The following is a 9,043-nucleotide window of genomic DNA, read 5'->3' as shown; positions in this document are numbered from 1 at the left end:
CTAAATATATTTAATTTTTTACAGTTGTTTATTTGAAATGTTCCATTGCTTAAATTTCACAGTGTGTCATGTGCTGAATGACTTACAGGGTTGAAAACAGTGTATCAATTAAAAAAATCATGGGTGTCCCCAAACACTCCAAACAGGAATTGTCACAGGAAGTGTTCTTTCACCCCCTTGGGATGGTGTGAATTATACTGGCACCATAGTGAGAATTTAGTTTCACTGCATAAGAGATCCCTGTAGCAACCACTGTCTAGGAGAGAGAGAAAACATTTTCTTAGAATGCGTGATATAAAAAACACAGAAAACACAGCTACATCACAGCCAAATGTATTAAGGTTTATGCAGGAAAAATGCTCTATGTATTTATTAAATGCAGGACTTATTAATTAGAGGCTGGTACATACCACAATCACGTCAATTGGAATCGGAACTGAAATCTTATGCTGAAATTTGGTATTGACCTCTTTCTCTGCCATCACGGTAGCTATAGCCAGTAACCCAGCAACCAGATCAGCCATATTCGTTTGATTAATATTTTGAAACACATCAGCCAGAGTCTACAGGGAAATCACAGTATGTGAGTTAAGCGTACAACCAATGTATTCTTCTTTGGGAAGCGTCTATTCTTGTAGAGATTGTAAACTGTATTAAGAGGTAGTTGAAACCAGGTCATGAACATTAATGAAGATTCTCTTTAAAATGTTTTTTGCAATAATATAATCTGAATAGGGTAGTGACATCTTTATAAAAATTATTGTAGCTCACAATATATAGTCATTTAATTTTTCCATGTGTTTGACTGTGATGGTATTTTTATATATGCATTGACTAATTCCCTGGTAAGCAGAATCCAACTGAAGCAATGCTGGTTTAACTGAAAGCAGAACCTATTTAAGGCAGCAACCCCTCTTACAGGTTCCTCAAGTTCATTCATGCTGATGTCATAAACGCACATATGCAATAGAGAATAAACCACTGTGGCTGTGGGTTGGAACAGATAGGACCATTCTGAGCTGAGAGATGAGCACATGGAAAGCAGCAGCCATGGTGAAGCCTCCCACCAGCTGGTCAGACAAGTATTGCACCAGGAAACCCACATGAAGCACCCCCGTTCCCAACTGGGAAATAGGAAGCACACAATGGATGCTTCAGTGCATGTGGTAAATTTGGTAGTGACAGGAACATATAAAATCTTACATTCTGTGTCACTCTATGTGGTTTATTTTATTTGTGTGTGTGTGTGTGTGTGTGTGTGTGTGTGTGTGTGTGTGTGTGTGTGTGTGTGTGTGTGATAATAACAGTTTGCATTGAGAATCTTTGTGCTCATTTTACTTGCAACTATTTCCAAGGGATGCAGCAATTTTCTAAAATCCTTGCATACTAGCTTGTTTTAAATACATACCTCAACAAGGTTTTTATTTATTTTTTACTTTTTTGTTTTTAAGTGTTTTTAAGTTCCTTGCTTCCCAGGGAATTAGCCTTACCTGAATCAACCCAACCAATAGAGGCTATTACAATTCTTTGGGCTTTGCTTGCATTAACATCCAACTATATTGTTTCTGAATCCACCGGTGTGCCATTCATAGCACTCCCATTCCCAAGGTGCATGAACTGCTCATCAGGAGCAAGGTTCAACACCACTGATCCCACCATCAAACAGGTTACTGGAAATGGGCCTGCCCAGTATCAGACAGGGAATATAGAGGCATCAGCTAGGACAGTTGTATGGGTCTAGTAAAATAAGATTTCATGTTCACATTGTGTTTACAACACACTCCTGACAACAGGGCCTCAAATCAGCTTCTCAAATGAGACACTTTGGTATGAAATAGTGTGTTTTTTGACATAGTAAGAAACCTACCAACAGAGAGGTGCCGAGAAGTACCAAGAAAGAAGTAGGTGAGGATTGGAAAGAAGCAGCATAGAGTCCATATACTGGAGCAACATTCACCAGCAGGGCATAAACTAATCCTATTGGAGAAAAAAAAAACCACAGTAAATGCCTTAAAGTTATAAACAGTATATTTATTATGTTCACAGAGAGACGCTTACCTTGTAAACGACATAACAATCCTGTGCTGACTCCAGATACAATATCACTCTTAAAAAACTAAAATGCTTAGAGGACCACACGCAAACAATTTGTTAAAAAAGTAAGTTGTAAGACCGGCCGGTCCTCGTGTATTTAGAAAGCCTGAAAGAAACTCACCTACAGCGAGTGCCAAGCTTCTCCCTGAAGTTCTGGGTCTCCAGTGGTTTTATTTTATTATCCTCATCAAAAGGCCGTTTGGAGTGGAGAGGTCAAGATACACAGTGGTTGTGAGCAGGAGTATGGCCAACCATTGTGTATTGTAACCTGCTTTGAAGGTTAGGACAGAAAGCATAATGTCACAGAGCAATGTAGGATATAACCAATAAGTTTCAGTGTATGAAGAACGGGGTCATTTGTAAGAGTACACTACTAGCTAGCTTTATTTTATTGCACAGACAGACAGACAGACAGAGAGACAGACAAACAGTTAGATAGATTACATTACATTACATTGGATTCCAGGTGAATATATGCAGTGTACTGTAGTAAGAGATGTAAAGATATTAAAAATTGTAGTGAAGTACACAAAGCTTCCAGAGAAACAGTATATTTCAGACAGAGTGCCATCATCCCTTTGCTTGCACAGTTGATGGACCTCTGTCTGAATCTTCCTGTTTCTCTGGAAACTTAGTGTACTTAACTACAATAGTTAAAATAGACAGACAGACAGACAGACAGACAGACAGACAGACAGACAGACAGACAGATAGATAGATAGATAGATAACATGTTTTTTTAAACACCATTTCTGAAGAAAAAAAATGTAGTGTGAAAACTGTGTAGTGTGAAAACTGATTTTTGATCAAATGTAAAGGGTTGTTCACTTTCATTCACTGATTTTTGAACATTTTCACTGTACTACACCTTAAATGTGCCCTTTGGAGTGACATGAAAAGTTAAAGAAAAAACTTGGATAATATACAAATAGCATGAGAGAGATTTATCTTCATTGTAAATGTAAGGGCACACCCCCCTTCCCACTTGTCATGTGGTACGGCCCGCCATGTGCCGTGGAGGTTTACTATCGCCTGTTCTGTGTGTGATTGCGCCCTTCTTTGTTACCACACCACCTTGTTATCACACACCTGAACCTTGTTCATATCGCTTATGTATGTATTTAAACACCTGTGTTGTGTAACACGTTGTCAGTCGTTATAGGCATTAGTGTGTGTGGCAAACTTGCGTTTATGCTTTGTGCGCGTGCTTATAGTTCTGTGTTTGTTTATCGTTTATCTTTTGTGTCTCGCTGCGCTGTTTATTTCACGTGTGTGCCATAACGTTTATTGTTTCTACGTTTCTCGTCTAGTGTAAATAAATGTCTGTCTGCATCAAGAGATGTTTGTGCATCCTGCTCCTTGCCCTGGGGGTCTCGGTCCGTCACAGTTAGACACTTTTATTTTTAATATGAAATTATGAATAACACTATTTTTCCCCATGACCCGTTGAACTTGGAATTTTTCAATAAATGCAAGGCAAGCCTTGTAGTCATGTCTTCAAATCTGTTGAAGAAAGATTTTTTTTTTATGCACTCAGTCCACTACTCTTTCCTGCTACCCACAAATTGTTCATTTTTACACCAGTGTTTCCCTGGTTAATGCACAACCACTGTCCCAGTTCTCTATTGAGCAAGCTGTTCCTAGTGATATAAGAAATCCCTCTGAGCTGAAGAAAGCCAAGAAGGGGGAGCAGCTCTATGAATAAAGGGTTTATATGGAAAGTAAAGTGGGCACCCTTCCTGTCATTGGGGCAATGTTCAAAAGTCACTGGATCAGAACCCTAAGTTCTAAGAAACAACTGTACTCATTGTTTTCCCACAGTGCTCCCTAGACCAAAACATGTACCTTCAAAGCCAGCTTCTCTATGTTACTTACTTGACTCATATTTTTGTTGTATGTATGTATAATTATTATTTCTGATAATATTATTATTCTTACTACTACTACTATGTTAATCGTTGCACAAAATCCAGTTTCGTAAAATTTTAAACAAACAGAGCTTACCTGTCCATCCTGGTTTGTAGTCTGATATCAGATCAAGAGTTATAAGCGGGAAAACCAACCTCCCATGGCTTAACTTAAACTCATTCTTCCATGCAGTCCATGTTATTAAAGTCTATGAAATTGTAGGCTGATTTTCTCTGCTCCTCTTCTTCCCCTCTCTGCCTGTATTTGTGAGAGTGGGACCTGCATAAGTATCTTTGGCATTTAGAAGCAGAGCAGGGTTGTTGGAGGTGGAGCGGAACTGTGGGGATGGGGGAAACTTGGGGGTATGACATCAGTGGCCCACAGAATGAACCCTGCCAACAGTGTCTACTGCTCAGTATCATGTGAGCAATTGTGTGTATCTTTTAGTTATAAAATGTGGGGCCTTCTGTTAACAGTGTGTGTCTGTGCCAAAGGTTGGCCACAGTAGTGCTTGTGTGTGGGGGTGATAGATGCCTTGGACTTAAGAGTTGGTGCAGTGTTGTCACAGTAAGCAGGTGATAAAAGCAAGCTCAAACCAGTGACCTATTTCTCGCGCAAGCTGAGTGCTGCAGCGGGTCGGGGGGGTCGGTGACAGATAACTGATTGTCATGAAGCTTGCTTTTGAGGAGTGGAGGCACATGAGTGTGGCACCCCTTCACAGTGATCACTGACCAAACAACCTGGAGTATCTCCAGAGAGCAGCTTAACTCCAGGCAGGCTCGGTGGTCTCTCTTTTTCTCCCGGTTTGTTTTTCAGCTCACGTATAGTCCGGGGGTGAAGAATGTGAGAGCAGACATGCTCTCCAGGCAGTACACCACCGAGGCTCAATCCACAGTCAGAAGCTGGTTCTTCCTCCATCCTGCTTCATGGGTGCTATGAACTGGAACCTGGATCGGTACATCGAGGCAGCCAATCCTCACTGCCCTCCACACTGACTCTACATCCCACCAAGACATTATACAGCACTCATCACATGGGCACATACCTCAGTGGGCACAGGGCATACAGGATCAAAACTGTTAAGTGCATGCTACTGATGGCCAGCGATGCACAAAGGCATCGTAAAACACATCGCCTCCTGTGCAGAGTGTGCTTGCAGCAAGACACCATGCACTCCGCCACATCGTCCCTGGACTCACCTGGCTGTAGGTTTTGTTACTGACCTCCCTGCCTCTGATGGGAATACTGTTATCCTAGTAGTGCTGGACAGGTTCTCCAAGATGGTGAATTTCATCCCTCTGCATACACTACCCACCACTCTGGAGACAGTCAATGGCTCTTCTGCCATATCTTCCGACAGTTTGGGGCTGCCAGAGGACATTGTATCCAACAGGGGGTCCAATTTACATCACGAGTATGGCAAGAGCTTGTTGCTTAACATCACCGTGAACTTTACATCTGGTTACTATCCTCAGGCCAACGGACAGGCTGAGAGAGCCAATCAGGAGTTGCCTCCGCCTTCTCTTGCCAACAACACACAGAGACATGGTGTACTTACCTCTCCTGGGAAGAATATGGCTAGAACTCTTTCCACCACACAGGGACAGGGCTCACTCCCTTCAAGTTCAAGTTCAAAGTTCAAAGAGGTTTTATTGTCATTTCAGCTATATACAAGTACACAACAAAAACGAAACAGTGTTCCTCCAGGACCATGGTGCAACACAAACCAACAGTGCAACAGACAACATGCTACACAAGTGCAAACAGTCCAATATAGTGCAAAAATGTCATTAAATAAACATTAAATAAACAATAATAAATACAGAACAGGACAAATACAAAATGAGTAGACAGTGCAATTATTTAGTGCAGTACACAGTACTGGGAATATGTAAAGTGAGTTATGCATAGGAGTCAGTGACATGCTATACTGAACATAGCAGTCACCGGTAGCAGCCAGAACAGTTTAGAGTACAGTGCTGGTTTAGTACAGTACTCTAGCAGCAAGTAGGATAATGTGCAAGACTGCAACAGGAGTGCATAGTTTATTTGTGTGAGGTTTGACTTCAGCACTAGTCCGATGCAATGCAATGTGTGAGTGTGTGTATAGATAAGTATGTATGTATGTATGTGTGTGTGTGTGTGTGTGTGTGTGTGTGTGTGTGTGTGTGTATGTGTGTGTGACAGTGTGGTGGTGTTGGAAGTGCTGCTCCCAATCCGGACTGATTGAGGTCTACCAGTCAAGAAATCCAGGATCCAGTTGCAGAGGGAGGTGTTCAAGCCCAGTAAGCTCAACTTTCTAATCAGATGCTGAGGAACAATGGTGTTGAATGCTGAACTGAAGTCTATGAACAGCGTTCTTATGTAGGTGCCCTTTTTATCCAGATGTGTGAGTGCCAGATGAAGTGTGGTAGAGATGGTATCATCTGTAGAGCAGTTGGAGTGGTACGCAAACTGCAGGGGTTCCAGAGAAGGGGGAAGCTGGGTCTTAATGTGTCTCATGACGAGTCTCTCGAAGCATTTCATGATGATGGATGTGAGTGCGATGGGACTGTAGTCGTTGAGACATGACACTGTGGGCTTCTTAGGCACGGGGATGATGGTGGTGGTCTTGAAACATGTTGGGACCATGGCGCAGCTCAGAGAGATATTGAAGATATCTGTCAGGACATCTGCAAGCTGGTCAGCACATTCTCTGAGCACACGACCCGGGATGTTGTCTGGTCCAGCAGCTTTCCATGGGTTAACTCTATGCAGAGTAAGCCTCACATCAGCCGCCGTCAGGCACAGCGCCTGGTCATTTTGCGGAGGGATGGACTTTTCTGCTGCAACGTTGTTCTGCGCTTCAAACCGTGCATAGAAGTCATTCAGTGCATCTGGGAGGGTGGCATCACTGTCACAGGAAGGTGATGTTTTCCTGTAGTTAGTAATGGCCCGAATGCCCTCCCACATGCGCAGTGTGTCACCAGTGTCTTTGAAGTGTCCATGGATCCTCTGTGCGTGTGCACGTTTTGATTCCCTGATCGCACGTGACAGTTTGGCTCTTGTTTTCCTGAGAGCCTCTCTGCCACCTGTTCTGAAGGCTGAGTCATGGGTCCTCAGTAGCATGCGCACCTCAGCAGTCATCCATGGCTTCTGGTTGGGGCATGTGGTGATGGTCTTGGAGACAGTAACATCATCAATGCACTTGCTGATGTAGCCAGTCACTGATGCTGTATACTCTTCCAGGTTAACAGTGCCACTGTCAGTAGCAGAATCCTTGAACGTGATCCAAGTCGTCTGCTCAAAACAGTCCTGAAGAGCAGAGATGGCTCCTGCTGGATAGGTTCTCACCTGCTTCAGAAGCGGTTTCGAGCGGTTTCGGTCTATATGCAGGAATCAACATTACAGACATGTGATCAGAGTATCCGAGGTGGGGGCGGGGCTCCACCCGGTACGCGCCAGAAATGTTTGTGTAAACGAGATCCAGCGCGTTCGCTCCTCTCGTTGCAAAGTTCACATGTTGATGGAATTTAGGCAGTACTGACTTGAGATTTGCATGGTTGAAGTCTCCGGCAACAATAAACAGTCCGTCTGGATGAACGTTCTACAGTTCACTAATCGCTCCATACAGCTCCTGGAGAGCCTCTCGTGTGTGCACGCTGGGTGGAATGTACAGCGCAATTATAAACACGGAGGTGAATTCCCGCGGTAAATAAAAAGCTCTGCATCTGACAATAGCAAACTCCACCAGCGGTGAGCAGTACTTAACGACAAGCACAGAGTTTTTACACCAGGACTCATTGATATAAATGCATACTCCTCCGCCGCGTGTTTTGCTGGAGAGTGCATTGTCTCTGTCGGCACGGATTGAGACTAATCCATCCAGATGAATGGCGGCGTCTGGAATACTGTCGCTGAGCCACGTTTCAGTAAAGATTAAAACACAGCAGTCTCTGAACTCTCGCTTTGTAGTATGTGTTGGGATACCAGACCCTGCTATATCCATGGAACCCCCAACTTCAGACCGGCCCCCTGCTCTGATATGGTGCCAACAAAGCAAGCAGATATGGGAAGATACACATCGGCATTTGTGTTCAGCCATAGTTGCTTTCAAAAAGAAGGCTGACAGAAGATGCGGAGAAACCCCTTGCTATTAACCCGAAGACAAGGTATGGGTAGCCACAAGATGGCCGGTAGGACCTACAGGCAAGCTGAATACCAAGTACGCTGGTCCCTATACCATCATCAGTTGCATCAACGAGATTACGTACAGGATAGGCTTGCCAGGGAGCAGCCTTCCATGTGTCAGCTCTGAAGCCCGTGGTGGAAAGACCTCTTTCTGACATCAAGGACCTCTTGGAACCATCATCGCCTCCCCTAAAGCTGCAAGGGGGATCCACTTACAAGGTGCGTGCTCTGCTCACCTCCAGATGAAGAGGCCAACAGGTGCAGTAACTTGTGGACTGAGAGAGGCATGGCCTGGAAGAACGTACCTGGATACTGGGCCCGATCTTGCCGCTTCCATCCACCATGAGCCTCTGGAGAAGCCTGCCCCTCATTTCCCTGGAAAACTGTGCTCCATGAGGCTAGCAGGATCCTCAGGTAGGATGGGCGGGTCTGCCATTGTACGCCAGGCATCCAGCAGGAGGGACACGCCCACTCATTCACTCACACACACACACAAACACACACACACGCACACCGTGCCTGCCAATCACCTACCTATTAGTCAGCACACACCTGTTTCTCATTTCTACCTCTTTTTCTCCCCCATATAAGCCCTGTCGCTACTATTGCCTGCCAATCAACATTGAGCTGCCTTTAGTACACAATCCTGCACATGTATTTTACTATGTTGTTCTCTGCTTTTGTTTATTGTGCTTACATGCTTATTTTGTATTGTTGCTCAAGTAATGGAGAATAAAGACTTTTTGTACATTTCCTCACATCTCACTTCCTTTTTGCCACCACCATCACACTCATTTTTTAATCTTGTCTTAATATAAATGAGTTATGGTCAACAGCACAGTAGCCTTTCACCAAGCAAACTGACCAAAAT

The 9,043-nt window shown here is 43.8% G+C and overlaps 1 pseudogene; it reads right to left on the bottom strand.

Moving 5' to 3' along the window:
* The window catches only part of LOC113572507, a 17,844-nt pseudogene extending 9,301 nt beyond the window's left edge, over nucleotides 1-8,543 (bottom strand).
* Nucleotides 8,544-9,043: the final 500 nt, after the last annotated feature.

Source organism: Electrophorus electricus, chromosome 7 (genome assembly GCF_013358815.1).
Source record: "Electrophorus electricus isolate fEleEle1 chromosome 7, fEleEle1.pri, whole genome shotgun sequence".
Classification (NCBI taxonomy): Eukaryota; Metazoa; Chordata; class Actinopteri; order Gymnotiformes; family Gymnotidae; genus Electrophorus; species Electrophorus electricus.
The sequence above is the reverse complement of the archived record's forward strand: the minus strand, read 5'-3'. Positions and strand labels throughout refer to the sequence as shown.